We start from the raw sequence: 18,951 nt of genomic DNA on the forward strand, positions 1-18,951 counted from the left end.
CGCCTCTGCGGAGTGTACACACTGTGGGTTACCTGAATCGCAGGTGCATGTCTTATTTTTGTGAGCTTTTGCGTGGTTTGGTTGATTGGTTTTGGGATGTGTTGGAGGGGGTTTGTGGGCTGGGGTTTCGTGGTGATTTTCTGCGGTTTTTGTTTTTGTCCTTTCCGAGAGGTTCTAGACGAGTGCGAAATACTTTGTGTCTTTTTGCTGACTATGTGTATTGTGTGTGGGTTGGTCGGGGTGGGTGGGTTATGGGGTTGCGCGGGTTTTGGGCTTTGTGCGAGGTCGCATGCGATCGACCTGGTGGTGGTTGCAGCGCACCTTTCCGGCGGCCTTTTGCGGTTGGTTTACTGATGCCTATGTTCATGAGGTTGCCTTTGGGTAAGTGGGGACGTCCTTTGTTTGTGGGTGGGGGGGGGGTTGGTTGGTCTCGTGTGGGGTTGGGGGGGGATCTTCGTGTTGCGGGGTGTGGGATGGTTCGGGTTGGGTTCTTGACTCTTGGTTGTGGGCTGGTGGGGTGGGTCTGTTCGGGTTCCATTTGGGGCCCCGGCCCTTTTGGGGGCCTCCTCGGCGGAGGCTGGGCGAGGTGAGTGTTTTGTTTCTGTTGAGGCTGCTCCTGTGCTTGTGTGTTTGGTGTGGGTGTGTTTCCTTTCCCGGCTCCTGCGTGGGCTTCTTCTTGGCTGGGTGTGTTTTGGTGTGGTATGTCTTGCTCGTGCCTCGTGTGTTGGGGTAGCGGGCATGTTGGTGGGGGGTGTGGGGGTGGGGGGGGGTGGGTGGGTGGGTGTGTGTGTGTGTGTGTGTGTGTGTGTGTGTGTGTGTGTTTGGTTCTGTGTTACGTGGGTTGTGTGCGCACGTGCTTCATTATTTTGTTCTGTCCATATTTTATTCCTTGTACCTTTTATGATATTTGTGTGTGTTTATTGCTCCTTTGTATATGGCACCTGCCTTTTGTGTACTGTCGTGCTCCTCTGTGTGGGGGTTTGGGGAGCCCGGAATATTATTCTGTTCAACACCCCTTTGTGTTATTGGGGAGGTTGTATTTGTGTTCCTATTAGTTATTACTTATGCTTTTTCTATGTTGTATTTTGTTTCCTGTGCCATGTGTTATGTCATGTGCTGTTTGTAGTTTTCTGCTGCTGGCATTTTGTACACTTTCCTGTGCCTCCTTGTATTTACATTATGTATTTTTCATGGTTGTTGTATTGTTTCACATGCTGGCACGTTTCTTTTATCATTATGTTCTTTCCTCGTTTCCCATTTTGAACTTTGTTTTTTTTATAAAAAAATGGATTATGACGTCACCGCCTGTTACACCCTTTCTCATGCGTCTGTGCAACTGGGTGTGTCTGTTTCTTTACCTGAAAGTGTGTCTACACAAGAAACCACCTGCGGTCAGTGTAGACACACCACACACCACCTGCGAGTACCACATCGTGTCAAGCACGGTGATGTTGGGAAAGCCTGTCCTCTACTGCTCTCCCGTCGTAACGACACACCAGCTGTCTGGCCACCTATGAGGTCTTGCATGCATGAGCATCAGTGAGTAAATGGTGTGGGCTTGCCAATCTAAGTACACGATCTTGTCTCCTTAAGTGTATTTCTGTGTTGATCTGAGTGTTCAACCAGAGTTCTAACCTTGTCAACACCTGAAACAGATATACGTAGAGACCAAGACACTTTACGCTCTACACGTGTTTATCTGTATGGCATCACGACATTACACCATTCTGTGAACAAGAGCTTCACATACACCACACATTAATTATGTCACACAATAACTAAATGTGCACGATTATTGGCTGTCCCATTGACAGTGCCATTGTTGATTTATTTTGCATGTTTATTGCCCGAGTATCATCTTTGGAACTCCTGTGACCCCTTAGCACACCGGCACTGTTAGGCATGTCGTGTTAGTGAAAGTCTGTCAATCTTATTAAGCTAGGTTTTGTCCACGAGAGGATCAGAATCGATTAGTCAGACGTCAAGTGACGCTAATCCCATAATAGTCTTGTTGACGTCAATTTAAAGTAAATCAAGCACCCATTGTATTAGTTAAGTTGGAAATAAACTTATGTTAAGCATTATGCTGGGTTTCCGTTGAACCACTTCTGAATAGTCATTACTTAAGCCTTCAGCCCCAGGTGCCTTCAACACCGCATTCCCTATTTATCACTAAACTATAATGTGATGACCCTAGGAGTCCCTTAAGGAAGGAACAGCACTGGAAATTGTTTTACACAACGAAAATTTCAACACAATCACGATCAGCCCTGTGCCATGTCAGTTCATACCAGAAGAGAGCCTCCGAACAAGCAGGACAAACATGACGGAGCTGTAACTCTTCCAAGGGGCAACACTAAAGTTCAATTAGCCAAAATGTAGGACCAACAACACGAGTTGCTATTTGACCCATTGGGTATAAACCCATGAAATCGCCTAACCACCCAAGCCTTGTAACATTAATCCAGCTCAAAATTTAACTAAATTGGTAACCCTCTGGTAAATTTTGGAAAAAAAAATATATATATTGTTCGAAATATCTTCTGTAAATGTTGATGCTATGCCTTATTGTTTTAACAAGGAATATCTTATTTCTTTGTAAGAATAATCGAATCCAACAATAGTTTATTCTGTTTTATGGCAGTTTAAATATGAATGGCTATTACTACGGAAATTAATTTTAGACGTTTTGGTTATATTTTCAACGGCGAATGTCAAGTTTGTGATAACTGACCTAACTTAACTGGCAGGTAGATACATACAATTATTCTTGAGCTTAATGCTTATCAGCTGTGGAAATCATTCAAACCTTGTAGGCATTATCTGTGCTGCTTCGTGCAAAAACGCGATCATTTTCGAACTATATTGCAAATTAACTATCTTCTATATAACAGTGCACAAAGTTTAGAAATACAGAGGCATTTCGACATTTTATGTCTTCACTAACATCCTCAATGCTGCATATTGAGGCATGAACGGAACTTCCACTTCAGATATTTCCCAAGTCACAGTAATCTGAACGGTCTTTGAAGTAGCAAAACACCCAAGCTTACACACTCCGTCCCAGTTTTTAAATTATGTATTCATCAAGAACCGATGCTTCTAATAGGGTTCAACATCCTAAGGATACAGGTATGTTATCAACCACATGCCCGAGAACAAAGAAATCTTTATATCCAACAAATAGACATCAGATGATACAAATTATTTTGAGCTGGAACATTATAAAATTGTGTTTAAAATTGTTTAAAGTAATTGAAAGGCTCAACCAACTTCAATCATTTTCAAAATAGAATTTGAGCAGAATGCACCTGATTCAGTTGTCAAGTTATTGTGATATATGCATGGATGACAAACACAAAGGAGGCAAAATAATTATACAATTACTATGGTGTATCAGGAAATGTGCACTAAAGTGCTACTTGACAAATTATGAAGACTAACTTCCTGCTAGAAACCAAAGTCACGCAAAGGAAAGTCATCATCCACTACCATCAGCTCATTCTTATTGTCCACAAGGTGTTGTACCTTCTCTAGCACTTTCCTCATTCACTTTGAGCACTGGAGCCCGACCTACCCATGCAGGCAATATTTACGTGTAGCAAATGAGACTACACCACATGGCCTTAAACCACGTCTTACAATGGTCCTTAGAAATGATGCTTAATAACGAGGCCCGGATCCTGCACTGTGATCAGAACGAGGTAAACATATTTCACAAATTAAAAATTTGTGAAAGACTTTACAAGTTATTATTCTTCTGGTTATGAATAATCGGATCTTTACTTGATCATTTTAATATTAATAAACAAAGGTTAATTTACATGTTTAAAAAATGTACAGATCAAGTGGCTCTGCTCTGGCACAACTTACATTAAGTAATCCGGGTTGACCGCTTTATCACCATAGCTATTATGAACATAACGGACCACTTTCCTTGATAAAAAAGACAGAACATTGTACATGTGATAGTGTATCTGATTGCCCTTAGGTGTGTGTGACTGGCAGCTGCATGCACTAGTAGTCTGGTTCGACAACCAGGGAGGGGGGGCACATTCACGAACCAGTTACACAGGTACTTACGATCGTGTACATCTTTCCTCAATCTTTGAAGGCATGGGTTACATTTATTAAACAGTTTACAAGCATGAAAACTTCCAATCAACTGTTATTGTTACAAACAGTTCGGTTTATAACAATACTGCTTCGGAGTTCAATGACTGTTTAATAATTGTAAACAAAGACCCCAAAGATTGAGAATATGTACAGGTTCGTAAGGGCTTGCTTAACTGTTTCGTGAATCTGGCCCCATGAGGCCAGTACACTATTACCGCCTCAAATATGGTGGGTTGAGACCTATTATATGGTAACTGTCAGTGACGAGGGCTGGGTCTTGTTATACGTGAAGAGGCAAATTATCACCAGCAGATTAATGCCATGTTACACACTTCTGTCTAAATTTCCTTCCCATTCAACTAATTGTAAATTTTGCCAAATTAGTATTAAAAACTTAAGTGCACAATGTTAATATAATTATGTTCCTTTTTATGACTTAAGTATGACCAACATTATGCTGAGCTGTGTGAGGACAGGTGAGCACAACCTACTCAGCCCGGGGCTAGTGAGGACAGGTGAGCACAACCTATTCAGCCCGCGGCTAGTGGGAACACATGCCAGCTTAATGTACAAGGCTGGACATAACGAATTAATAATACGAATTATTCTGTACAGGATTTGTAAAGAACTTTATTAACAAAATACAGTAAAACCACTATACCTGTAAGAGCTTCGAGTCCAAATGCCTTGTTCAAGGCTGCCTAAACCTTCAAGAATTAAGACTGTTGCACCATCAGACATACCTGAAATTAAACATTAAATTAAAGATCACCCAAGGCCTACTTGGCCCATGCCAGGCTCCTCTTCACACCCAATTGTTTCCCCCGTATACTAATTAAAGGAATTCAAGGCTTTTGCCTTAATTGCGTTCCACTGCCAACCTGTTCCATTTGTTTATTGATACTTTCCCACTGGCGTCCCTAGATTTTGCTCAGTTTTCTCTTTAGGAAACTTTCACAATCTTAAGACATACACGATATATGAAAATTAGATTTTAATACCTCCATCACCCTAGCACTTTTGTTTTCTTTTTTTATTATGAAAACCGAATCAATACAATATAAAAGAGGGCGCCAAAGCACCAAAACGGAAAAGCTCGGCTCAACTCAAAACAAAAAAGGTGAAGTTAAACTGAAGCAAAGAATGCACATAAGTACCCGAACAAGGAAAATAGTATTAACATAGGACCACAGCAAGAAACAAAACATCTGCACAAAGCAACATGCATTACAAGTAAAACACGAACAACCAAAACACAATCCAAACAATTAGAGCAGGATAAAAATACTACACATAAAAACACTAAAACATATATACGGAATATGAACACACACAAGATAACTGCCGACAACGACGATGCAGGCCGGAAGGCCCCGAAGCACCAAGTTACATACATAATACATACCGTTGAACATGGGAATTAACATAACACAGTAATAGTCAACCCCCACAACCGGGGTAAATGACAAGCACACATCAGGGCCGCCAGCCCTACAGTGTACAAGGTATGTAACAACAACCACTAAACCAAACCCATCACAAACACAGGAAAACACAAATACATAGGTACTGTGCAACAAACAAAAAGAAATATACATATCACTCTGAATCGAACAAAATCACCCAAATGGTGCATAGTGGGATAATCATCCCGAGGATACCGCTGACGATACCGACGCCATTTGCCAGACACTTTGAGAACTTGAGGCAGAAGGGCGATGCATACGCAACGAACGATCCGGTTGCACAAGAAAATCCGAAAAAACTACGCCGCACAGAGCCTGACACGAGGGGCCGTTGCACAGGAGGCAGCATAGGTGGTGATCACACGGGGGGCGGCTGCACTAGGGCCGACTACACACGCGATGGTACCACAGGGGGGGCGGCAACACTGCAGACTACAGGACAAGAAGCAAGCACAGAGCCCGCCCTGCGAACATCCTTCCTCAGCACATCGGCCAGGTCACCAGACGCACCACCTGCCACATCAGGGGGCACAACCCTCAACACTGGGGAACCGGAACATAAAGGTGAGGGCAAGGAAGCAGAACTAAAGTCCCCTCCACCACCATAAGGGCACCAGCTACCAACATCGCCACACCACGATCAGGGACCACACCGGCCCCCAGCACACCATCGAAATCCACCGAATAGGTACCCCAGGAGGCCCCTTTGTCCTGCACGTCGGCACAGGCGCACCCCGAGGAGACATTCTGTGCTCGCCGCGAACGTTTAAAGACAGACCGCTGGTCGTCAAAACTATCACATCTTCCATGAGGCACAGAAACAGAACCCCCGGGTGGACGCTCTACACCACGCATAGCACGTTCCGGCAGAGCTGCAGCTTCGACAATTGGGGGCATTGAACCACACACGACAGGAGACCGCACCATATCAACAAGCAAGATACCTCAGCTGGAAACGGGGCAGGCAGAGACGCCAGAGGCGGGGAAACCGGGGGCGGGGACGCACAGTCCACAACCATGACCCCCACATTCCCACCCAGGGGGCCTGCAGAAACCGGCACCCCAACTGGGTCGCCAGACGGCCGGGAATCATCACTCAAAACACCAGCACATGGAGGGGGCCAGGGGCCACCAACAGGGGAAAGTTCTCCTCCTCCTCCTGGAAGAGGTTTACAGGGCGAACTCGGCACTCATCACAATCAGCAGCCTGGTGACCCGACAGCCCAAACCGGAAACAGGTCTGGTGTTGGCCCGCATGGAACAAACTGACGAGAAATCCCAGCACCATAACCGATGACAGAACAGAGGACGAGAGGCGCATGGAAAACGTACAGGTCCCACTCAGACCAACAGCCGGAGGAGATGACAGCAGCACAGACACTCGGCACCCTTCCAAACCAGGAGAAATGCCGACGCAGAAGATCTGGGAATTCAAATGGTGTTCCATGCACCAAAACGTATGTAGTCTTGCCACAATGATCAGATACCATTACACTACCACCATTACCATTAGGAATCTGCAGGGAGCGTCCATCAAACAGCCACAACATCCCTGCACATACCCGCCGAGCCGAACTTAACACAACCTGGCGCCCCTGCAATCATCTGCACCCCACATACCTCCATCACGGGAACACACAGCAAGTCCAAAATAACCACCTCACCTCCATAGCCGGGTAAGAAGCCTGGTCCGAAAACTCCAGCCCAATCATATCCTTCCTTCATACAGGGGCAAAGTCACCGCCATTCCCTAGCCGACATGACCCGAAGGCCACACGCAGCACCTCAAACAAGTTTCAACACCAAGTGCCGGGCTGAGACTGGTGAGCAAGGGTAAACAACAACTTCACCTGACTGCTGAGCAGCAAATCAACCCTATCACTTGTGTTGTCACCAGGAGTGCGACGTTCGTTCTTAATCACAGTTTATATAAATATTCCATAAATTAGTGCATATTCTAAGGTGAATGCTATAGGTTATTTATGTTAATACTTTAGTACAGCGACCAGAATGTTCTCAGCATAATAACTACCGCTTTGTAAAGTATATGGTACTCCTCGTCGTATCTTAAACTAGAAATTTGGCAAAGGATTCTGCATGTCCCAAGTCACTGCTGCTTTTAACATCAATAACTCCGATCACATTCGTAGTTGTTTGTGACCATAGCCAGTGTCACATTATATAAAGAGTCAAACAACTGGAGAAATCCATAAATGAGAATGGTGAAAAGTGAAGTGAAAATCCACTAGTAAGAATGAGAGGCAATGAACCAGCTAGACTCAACCTGATTATCACCTTGAACGAGTCAGAAATAAGGGAAGTCAAATTTGAAGCCCCCCCCCCATGGGAATGAGTGACCACAGTGTATTGACATTTGAATATCTGGTCGAGGTAGGGATAACCAATTCAAGGAAGGGATTGAAAGGGAAAAGGTTAAATTACCTTAGAGGAAAATATAAGATGAGGAACTTCCTAATGGGAATACCATAGGAAACAGAACTCAGGAAAGACTGTTCAGGATAGGATGGATTACGTCACCCAGAAGTGACAGGAAGCTGCAGACAGGTTTATCCCATCCCAAAAGGAGAAAGATGAAAAGCAACAGAAGAATCAATGGTTAAATCAGGAATGTAAGGTAGCTAAGTAATTGATTACATGAACATTAAAGAACTTCAGGAATAACAGAACACCCAAGAGCAGGTTGAGATACCAGAGGGCCAGGAATGAGTACCTTATACTGAGAAGCAGACACAGTATGAACATAACATCACGAGTGAAGCTAAGAAAAGCAAAACTGCTACACAGCCACATCATGAAGAAAACTAGTGAAGGAACAAGTGACGAAACTGAGAAAACGGGAAAACAGATACACAAGAGAATGACAAGGTGTGTGAAGAGCTCAACAAGAGATGCCAAGTCTTCACAATAGAACAATGAGAAGCCCCTGCCTTAAATGAGGCAGGGACAAACCAAGCAACCTTTGTGGAATTTGAGCTCACCAGTGATGAGGTCAAAAGGAATCTGTTGGAGCTGAATGTGACTAAGGCTGTTGGGCCTGATAGAATCTCATCATGGATACTAAAAGAGGGAGCAGCAGCACTATATGTGCCACTATTGTATATAACAGGTCACTGGGAACTGGAGACCTATCGAAAAGCTGGAAGAACGTAGTCCCAATATACAAAAAGGGTGACAGCCAAAAGGCACTGAAGTACAGGCAAGTTTCCCTACTTGTATACCATGCAAGTTGATGGGCAAGATTGCGAGGAAAAGGCTCGAAGAACATCTGGAGGGAAATGCCAACAATAATACCAACAAACCTACTTAGAACAAAAGTTCCAATAGCACTGGCTATGGTGAGCCCGTAGAAAAGTCTAGAAAATGGATACTAAAGTTCAACTTAAGAAAGTGTAAAGTAATAAAATTAGGCAATGGGAGAAGAATCAGCAGCATATGCTAGATTGGCCAACATAAGAACTGCCTTTAAAAACTTGTTTAAGGAATCGTCCACGACCTTGTATACCACATGCCAGGTCAATCCTGGAGTATGTCCTTCCAGTCTGGAGTCCATACCTAGTTAAACGCAAGACAAAGTTAGAAAAGATTCAGAGGTATGCCCCCAGATTAGCCCCAGAACAGAGGTATGAGCTACGAAGAAAGGCTAAGGGAGATAAACCTAACATCAAGAAAAATAATCGGTTTTCCATCCCTGGAAGACAAGAGTAATGGGCGACATGATAACCACCTACAAATTTCTTAGGGGAAATGACAGGACAGGCAAAAATTAATTAGCACGCGTGATACACGAACAAGGGAACAAGTGAAAACTTAGAACCCACATGAGCCACGGGAAACCTTAGAAGAAATTTTGTCTGTTAATTACCATTTAACAAATGGAGTGCATTAGGCAGTGATGTGGTAGGCAGTTTTTCAAATTTAGTTTCTATGTAATTTTAACTGTGTAGCACAGTTTCAAATGTAGATTTGATATCGCCCAGCAGGCTCAAGCATCTGTACACCAGTTTATTGACGGATGAGAGGTGGGACGAAAGATTCAAAGCTCAATCCTCGCAAGCACAACAGTGAATACAACAACCGAGTACTAGTTACACTTCGTATTTAATCCCTTTATTAATTACAATTTTAACATTTAAGTCAAATAAAACTGCAGAGAGATTAGTCCATATGAGGCAGCTACTTTATTAAACCAAACTGGTATAAGCAACGGTCTCTTGACGCTAAGTAGCGAAGCTACGTCATCCAATAACGTTTCTTAACACTATTCATGCCCGAGGACCTGATCAGGGTTAATGTGGCCCCCACGTCATGGGCTTCAGTCTATACTTCACTTCCAACACGGGCAACACAAATCATATGGATTTTTATGTATATTTTACCAAAAACATTAAACATTTGGGTAAAAGATGAACTAGTAAAGCAAGAGCGGCCACTAGTTAATCCATGGTACGAGTTACCTCACTGGAGCCTCACTAACGCTGCCCTAACTACCCACAATCTCGGGGCAACTCGCCAAGTGTAAAGTGCCAGTTTAACACCATAAACAAGTCAACTTTCCCTTATAATAAACTGCGCTAAAAGGCAGCTGCATCACAAGTGTTCAGAATAAAGCACATTGTTCTAGATAATTGACTGCCACTAAAGCTGTGTATTAAACGGGAAACAATGTCTAACTCTACGCTTTATCAACAAATTTTACGGACATTCCAAAACAAAGATCCAGCCATCAAAAGACATAATCAACTTGTAAAATAATAATACGCGACCATTTACTTGCCTTGAAAGTTAAGACGCTTGGAGAAATCTTCTCAAGGGAATAACTTAGCCAGCAATACACCGCCTACAGACCAGCACCTTCCTCCACCACGGTTCGCGGCACACTGACAGCCGCGCCAGTTGGCCAGCATGGCCTGATGGCCAAACTACTTGTGTGACGTTATTCACATGACCGAACACACTCGTCAGTCTTTGTCACAAACAAATAACTTACAAAGTAATTTAAACATTATTTTTATAGATGTTATTTCTATTAAGCCTTAATATATGCGAGTAGGCCTTAGACCAAGTGTTACATTGTAGACGTTCTTCTGAGTGTTGAGGCCACAACACTGTTCACTGGCAGCCTCTGACACGTTATCCAACTGTGTGTCACAGCGTTGAGGCCACAACATTGTTCACTGGCAGCCTCTGACACGTTATCCAACTGTGTGTCACAGCGTTGAGGCCACAACATTGTTCACTGGCAGCCTCTGACACGTTATCCAACTGTGTGTCACTGTGTGTTGAGGCCACAGCACTGTTCACTGGCCGCCTCTGACGCGTTATCCAACTGTGTGTCACAGTGTTGAGGCCACAACACTGTTCACTGGCAGCCTCTGACGAGTTATCCAACTGTGTGTCACAGTGTTGAGGCCACAACACTGTTCACTGGCAGCCTCTGACGCGTTATCCAACTGTGTGTCACAGTGTTGAGGCCACAACACTGTTCACTGGCAGCCTCTGACACGTTATCCAACTGTGTGTCACAGTGTTGAGGCCACAACATTGTTCACTGACAGCCTCTGACACGTTATCCAACTGTGTGTCACAGTGTTGAGGCCACAACATTGTTCACTGACAGCCTCTGACACGTTATCCAACTGTGTGTCACTGTGTGTTGAGGCCACAACACTGTTCTCTGGTAACCTCTGATGCGTTATCAAACTGTGTCACTGAGTGAACTGAACTACATTTGGTGTTCAGTTCATATTCAATGCCCACCCATGGCCTTTCCACTTCATGCCCGCCTAAAGCCTTCCCACCCATACCCAAACTCCATACCCGCCCAAATTCTTCCCACCCATACCCCACACACTATGCCAGCTCAAAGTCCTCCCACCTATAACCACACCCTATTCCTACCAGCCGTTCTCCCACCCATTCCCACTTTCCAAGCATGACCACAGTCATAAAACACATACCCATACCCCTTTAAGGTAGCATCAAACTAACCAATTTTATTGTTTCTGTGGAAGCCATAAGGAAGGCTGCCCTCTTAGACCTATCGTTTCTGGTTTAAAATTTCCTCAAAAAAACTTAGTTATTTGGCTAGCAAATATTTTAGGTGCATACTTAGGCAACTTCTCGGAAGCACATATTATTCATACTCGGGATTTTATTGAAATAGGAGCAAAGGTCCAACAGAAAAAAATTAAAATGATTAGTTTTGATGTTACCTCACTTTTTTACCAATATGCTTTTACATAAAATATTAGATTTTCTTTGCGCACAAAAGGTAGAATGTAATTTTGTTACTCCGATCGCTAAAAGTTTATTCTTTCATCTGATTAATATCTGTGTAGAAGACACTTATTTCAATTTTGACAGGTAGGTTTATAAACAAAAGTTTGGGGTGTCTATGGGTTCTTCCTTTCCCCTATTCTTGAAAGTTTATATATATGGAGTTTTTTGAATCACAATTAGCACCCACAGTAATAATAGATGGCAAAGGTCCCAGAGCCTGGTTAAGATATGTTGACGATGTTTTCGTTATATTTGGCGGAGATTTTGAGAACCTACATAGGTATTTAGATGGTTTCAATTCCGTGCAATTTACAATGGAAATTGAAATTATCTTAATAAAGAACTCCCCTTTTTGGATTGCATGGTAGGTAGAAGCAACAATCAGTTTACATTCCTTACTTACAGGAAATGTACATATACAATTTTTTCTTATATCATTCTAATTTAATTAAGCAAAATGTACTCACCGGTCTTTATCTAAGAGCTAATATGATTTGTGACCGTCTTGCCAACAAGCTGAACTTAAATATTTAAATAAGACAACTGAAAACTCCACACCCCAGAAGGATTCGAACCCAGACTGCCAGGAGCACTATGCATCTTGGCGTACCTGGCCCCCCTACCTGTCCGGTTTGTTGTTGCCATGAGGGGGGCTTGGTGGGCGGCTGGCGGGATGTGATGCTCCATTGGACAGTCCTCTGTCCTTTTATGGCCTTGTACTTCTGCTGCTGTCCTCACTAATTTTGCTGGGCAACTTTTCCTTTTCCTTTTGTTTCGTTTATCTCCCCCTCCTCTTCTCCTTTCTAACCTTCTGCCTGTTTTGATCATTCCTTTGGCCTTTTGTTTTGACGCCCGGGTGTTTGAGGAGGCATACTCTTGCACCTGTAAAACTGTAGTACCCAACTTCTCGAGCGAGGGGACCCTTTTATTGTCAATCCTCCTTTCATCACTGAACCAGATCTCGACGGACTGACGGTTCTTAAGGTGGCGTTTGTGGGGCTTATACTCACGACGCATCCCTAGGGGGGCCCTGGCAAGATCGGCAACATGTCTCTTGTTGGGTGTCCTGCCTCTAATTGTGGCTCTGTGGTGGGTGTGGAGACACATTCGTGAATGAACGTCTTACCTCTCGTCTCTATGTTGCAATCTGTTCCTCTTTTACCTTCTCAGGTTCGTGAGGTGGGCGACCAAGCACCCGAGTCGGACTGTGTTGGAAGACCGGGCTCTGTAGCCCCCGCTGCAGTGGGCCCCGAACTTGCTCCTCCTTTAACCCTCCTGACTACTTCCCTCGGCCCCCCCTCCCTCTCTCTGTGGTTGGGTCGAGCCACAAGCCCCCAGTGGTGTCCTCGTCGTCCCCTGACTCGGCTCAGTCTCTCTTTGTGACTACTGAGCCTTTTAACCCCCTCCCTTTCTGGGGGTTCTCAACACCGTCCACGCCACGGCCGCACTCACCTGATCCCTTCCCGTACTGATGCGTACCAAGCCTTATTTAGTCCCGCTTTGTGGGCTAAATATTTTGATTTCCTCCCTCTGGATTCTTCACCTCCTGACGATTTCTCCCTCCATAGGCACCTTGTTGATTCCGTGGATGCCTCTGTTACTTTCAACCCCACCCATCTCTGTATTCGTGTCGTTGCTGCTCCTTCTCAGGATGTAGCCATCCGCTTGGCCGCCTTATCCTTCCTTGGCGAGACCCCTGTTCGGGTCTCGAAGAACGCTCGGTTGAATGCCAGTGTTGGCACTGTTCTCCCACCCCATGTTGCGACCGGTGTTAGGAATCTACAGGCCTGCCACGAAGATATTCAGAATATTCTCGAACCCCAGGGCCATTCTATTCTCCAGGTAGACACGTTTAGCTTACCACTCCTACGGTTCTGAAACGCCTTTTCCTTGAGCACTTTTCTTCACATTCCAGTTCCATTTCAATCTTCACCGATGGGTCCAAGTCTGAGGACGGTGTAGGCTACTCTGTTGTTTTTCCTGACTGCACTTTCACGTATCGCTTACCTCCGGTGACTAGCATCTTCACAGCGGAACTTTATGCTATTCTCTATGCTCTTCGTCTTCTGTTTTCTCATTGTCAATCTTCCTTTGTGATTGTTATTGACTCTCGTAGTGCCCTCATGGCTCTCGAGTCCTTTAATCCGGTTCATCCAGTGGTTGTCGAGATCCAGCCTTGGCTGTTTCTTATTCACAGTAAATTTATGTCAGTTGAGTTTTGCTGGGTTCCCAGCCATATTGGTGTCTCTTTAAATGAGAGTGTGGATGCTGTCGCTAGGGAAAGTGTCCGCTCTTGTCCCATCTCTTGTAAAGGTATTCCTTATTCCGACTATTACCCAGTTATTCATTCCTCCATCCTTACCTGTTGGCAGGCTTGTTGGTCTTCTGTAACTGGAAACAAACTGCGTACTCATAAGAGTTATGTATTCTCATGGCCGTCCTCCTACCACTGTAACTGGCGATGGGAAACGGCTCAGGCGAGGGTGCATATTGGCCATACTCGCTTAACTCATGGTCACTTAATGGAGCGCCGCCCTGCTCCTTATTGTCCGAATTGCAGTGTCCTTCATTCGGTCGTGCATATCCTTGTTGAATGTCCTGACTTCCGGGATGAATGTGTGTCTTGTTTTCCGACCGTCCCCCGCAGTTGCTTGTCCCTCGATAGAATTCTTGGTGAATTGGATACTTTTGATATCATTCACCTTATGCATTTCTGTTCTCGTATTGGCATCTTTGGTGATATTTATCACCCTCTGATTATTCTGCACATTTGATGGTGCTATATAGCCTTCCCTGTTTGGTGTCTTCGTTTGATTATTACTTACTTGGCGTGCCTGATACCTTAACCACCCGACCACCGTGACTGTACAAAAGTCATTAGTAGCCGAGCCTATATCCCCAATGTCCCGACAGCATTTGGTGGTAATCTTGGTCATATATATTTCATCGAATCACCTCATTTTCTTGGGCCACGTGAGCAACACAAATGGGAACAAGCTTGAATGGTCCCCAAGTCAATATGCAACTGAAATATGGAATTTTTTGCAAGAGTTTTTTTAACTTAGGTTATCTCTCGTGGTTCATTGAAAAAAATAGTGAAGTTAAAGGCATCCTTGTCACTAAAACTGAGAGACGCCATTGGAATCCTTATAAGAAATTAGTTTTGAAATTGCCTTATAACCCTCTTTTTAAGTAAACTGACCCATAAAGTAGCGGATACAAATCCTAAAATCGTTTTCAATTACCCTAATACAATTAGGGAAAGGATTAGTAAGAATAGAGTAGGAGAGGATAGTAATCCAGGAGGCGTTTATATATTACCTTGTAGAGATTGTAATGAAGTGTATGTGGGGGAAACAGAGCATAAACTGGAGATCAGAATAGAAGAACGTAAAAAAGTGTGTAGAATTATGGCTGGTAACAATGTTATAACTAACCATAATTGGGAAAAAGATCACAATAAGGATTTTAAGAAATGTGAAATAATCTATAAAAGTAGTAATATTAGAACTAGAAGGGTAGTGAAAGGGGTTCTAATAAATACTCTGAATAATTTCGTTGGTAACAAAAGGATTTCTTCAGAGAATAGATTTACTAGGAAAATTATTCAGAGTGAATTAAAATTAGATCTCAATAAATGGATGAATGAAAGCAGTCCCATTAGCCACATTCCTTAGGTTATGGGGAGGGTTATGATAGCTAGCATCCGGATGAACACCTCCATTAATAACAACTCAAGTTCCCAGAATAGCAGGATTACAGAAAAAAATGACCATATTTCCATGGAAGGCATTGCCGCAGGTACATCGCCAGTTGGGATTAGAGGTTACATAGTCAGGCGGTCAAGAAAAATAAGAGGACTGGACCCAGGATAGCAGCCATATTAGACGTTCAGTTGTATGTCTCGTCCTAATCACACACTCAGACCTTGATTAAGTGCCCAGGAGAGTGCAAAAGAATTGGTGTAAATTACTTACATAAATTTCACAATTAAATAACAGTGGGTTTTTATCAAATGGTATTATGTCTGTGAGAAGATTTTACCATCACTAATTGGTAAGATAATAGCAGTGATGACAGGAGAGCAGGTAAGATAATAACTGTGATGACTGGAGAGAATGTAAGATAATACCTGTGATGACTGGAGAGAATGTAAGATAATACCTGTGATGACTGTAGAGAAGGTAAGATAATACCAGTGATGACTGGAGAGAATGTAAGATAATACCTGTGATGACTGGAGAGAAGGTAAGATAATACCTATGATGACTGGAGAGAAGGTAAGATAATACCAGTGATGACTGGAAAAAAGGTAAGATAATACCTGTGATGACTGTAGAGAAGGTAAGATAATACCAGTGATGACAGGAGAGAAGGTAAGATAATACCTGTGATGACAGGAGAGAAGGTAAGATAATACCTATGATGACTGGAGAGAAGGTAAGATAATACCTGTGATGACTGTAGAGAAGGTAAGATAATACCAGTGATGACTGGAAAAAAGGTAAGCTAATACCTGTGATGACTGTAGAGAAGGTAAGATAATACCAGTGATGACAGGAGAGAAGGTAAGATAATACCTGTGATGACAGGAGAGAAGGTAAGATAATACCTATGATGACTGGAGAGAAGGTAAGATAATACCTGTGATGACAGGAGAGAAGGTAAGATAATACCTGTGATGACTGGAGAGAAGGTAAGATAATACCTGTGATGACTGTAGAGAAGGTAAGATAATACCAGTGATGACTGGAGAGAAGGTTAGGTAATACTGTGGGGAACCAACCTGTGAGATTTATATTTATTTATATTCTACGTTAATTTATTATCTCGATAGCAAATTATATGATGGTTAAAAGCGGACTATATTTCTAAAGTGTCTCACAAATCGGTCTCCTTACACATTGGGGGGGGGGGGGTATGGTTTATGTAGTTAATAAATATTATTGATTAGCAGACATTCACTACAGTATTAGACTACATATATTAATTAAAATGGGGAGACCTTATCTTATTGTAGGTAGGACTGGTCCACCAGTTATGAACTAGGATGATCACACCAAATAATCAAATCCTTGTGTTTGAGGCTGGCATCAGCACCATATACTGGTGTACCAAATAACTCTTCTGCTTCCTCTTCATTGTTCCTGTCAAAGGGCACTTACATAGTAGCAATAATCCTATATATATGACAGCTATATCAGAGGAAATATTGCTAATTTAAATAATGAGATGAGAATATTACTCTTTGCTGGTCACTGCATCATGTGCCTACCGGTTTGCCCTATATACCTAACATAACTGGCCAGGAATGTAAAGACAATAAGCGGGTTTCGGTAATTCACTTCCCTTATAGTAGACGTAGCTGTGTGTGGATAACAGCAGCACTTTACTTCTGTAACACAGCTGTCCAAGGGCGAATATTGGAGCTGTTCTGCTCCAGCAACCTGTTGTTAAAATTAACAATGGGTGACTACTGCTGGTGGCCCTCTCCCACTGATGCCCTGGCTCTCTTGTCCAGATGTCAAAAAGTGGTAGAAAGGTCCCATTTACTCAATTTTGGTACTAATAATTTATTTTTAAGTTGATTCAAGTACAAAAGTTTTATGATTATTACAGTCCAAAAGACTGCTGTATTAAGAATGTTCCCAACAGAATTAGCTGGTGAATTAATAGCCACATATGGCAATAATATCCCATTTTCTATTGACTGAAGTTCCAATGTGTTATATTTTCTGTATCAATAAACACTATTTCTTGGGGTAATTAGTTATTTACACAATAGGTGTCGGGTTTTCCGACATTATTCCCCGGGAAGGCTGCTCACGGGTCAAAGTCCAAGTCCAATATTTAGAACAGATGAACACCGATATTCCTCCTTCGAATTATTAGATTAATTTGATGTTAGTAGTGAGTAATGTTATGACCCCAGGCAGCCTGAAAAAAACGAGTCTACCTGCCTGATAGTTATTCCACCTACTAAACCCTATTGAGAGGTCAGAGAAAAGATATATATATATATCTATGCAATAAATGTCGGTGACTAATTTTAGATTATGAGCAGAGGATGAACATGTAAATAACTGACATGGAGGGAGATGTCGATATTACGCTGACATGATATGAGGGTAACTGGACATCTTGACCTCACTTGAGTCGCAACTGTCATCAGAGGTGGATGTACTGTGTTGATCTCCTGTAATGAGGAAGAACCTCATTACATGTTCACTCCAGCACCAACACCCTGTGTTGGTGCTGGGGTGAAGAATACTTGTCACCAATTGTGAAGAAGCTGTTGGGGGACTTAGTACACCATCTCTCTGTGAATTTGATAATTAGAGGTGGCCTGGAAGTGAGTGTTTGGCCACTCCTTGGTGAAACTCTAATCGTTGTACCTTCAAGAGGAAGAAAGTGAGCAGGCGATTCTGTTGTGGAGACGGTCTGGAAACGTTGTGGACTCAAGTCGGGAACTGCAGGAAGCTTTGTGAAGCAGTAAGGAAGCGTTTTGGTGAGCGGCCTATGTGAGCATGTTCAGCTTCAGTGAGTATGCGTCCTCAAGTCAAAAATTGCTGTGGTAAGCCTATTTAACCAGTTTTTAGCGATTGTCTGTGTTTGATCTTGTTCCCAACAATCATGGCATGTGTTTATGAATATAGTAGATACGTTTTATTAAGGCAGTAAGCTGAATTAAGAGAGTAAAGATGAGGGAACCAGCTGGAGAGGGCGGCGATGAATCCACCCTTGCCGAATGTTAGTGGGTGACTGACGGAGGCAACATATTAAACTTTAGAGATGACGGATGGAATAGATTTATGTTCTGTGAATACATTTAATTATGTTTTAGTGGGGAAACATTTTTATTGTTACCTACCTTACCTTGAGGTTACCTTGAGGTGCTTCCGGGGCTTATCGTCCCCGCGGCCCGGTCGTCGACCAGGCCTCCTGGTTGCTGGACTGATCAACCAGGCTGTTGGACGCGGCTGCTCGCAGCCTGACGTATGAGTCACAACCTGGTTGATCAGGTATCCATGGCAATGGATATCGGCAATGGAAATGCAGGTTTGTTTGG

The 18,951-nt window shown here is 43.2% G+C and overlaps 1 long non-coding RNA gene across 1 annotated transcript in view; it reads right to left on the minus strand.

The window, feature by feature from the left end:
- Positions 1-10,587, minus strand: part of LOC138365219 (uncharacterized) — a 233,479-nt gene extending 222,892 nt beyond the window's left edge. The window contains exon 1 of the long non-coding RNA XR_011228778.1: positions 10,378-10,587. This is a non-coding gene — a long non-coding RNA (uncharacterized lncRNA). The remainder of the gene's footprint in view (positions 1-10,377) is intronic.
- Between the last annotated feature and the right edge of the window lie 8,364 nt (positions 10,588-18,951).

The sequence above is a fragment of the Procambarus clarkii genome, chromosome 16 (assembly GCF_040958095.1).
Source record: "Procambarus clarkii isolate CNS0578487 chromosome 16, FALCON_Pclarkii_2.0, whole genome shotgun sequence".
Lineage (NCBI taxonomy): Eukaryota > Metazoa > Arthropoda > Malacostraca > Decapoda > Cambaridae > Procambarus > Procambarus clarkii.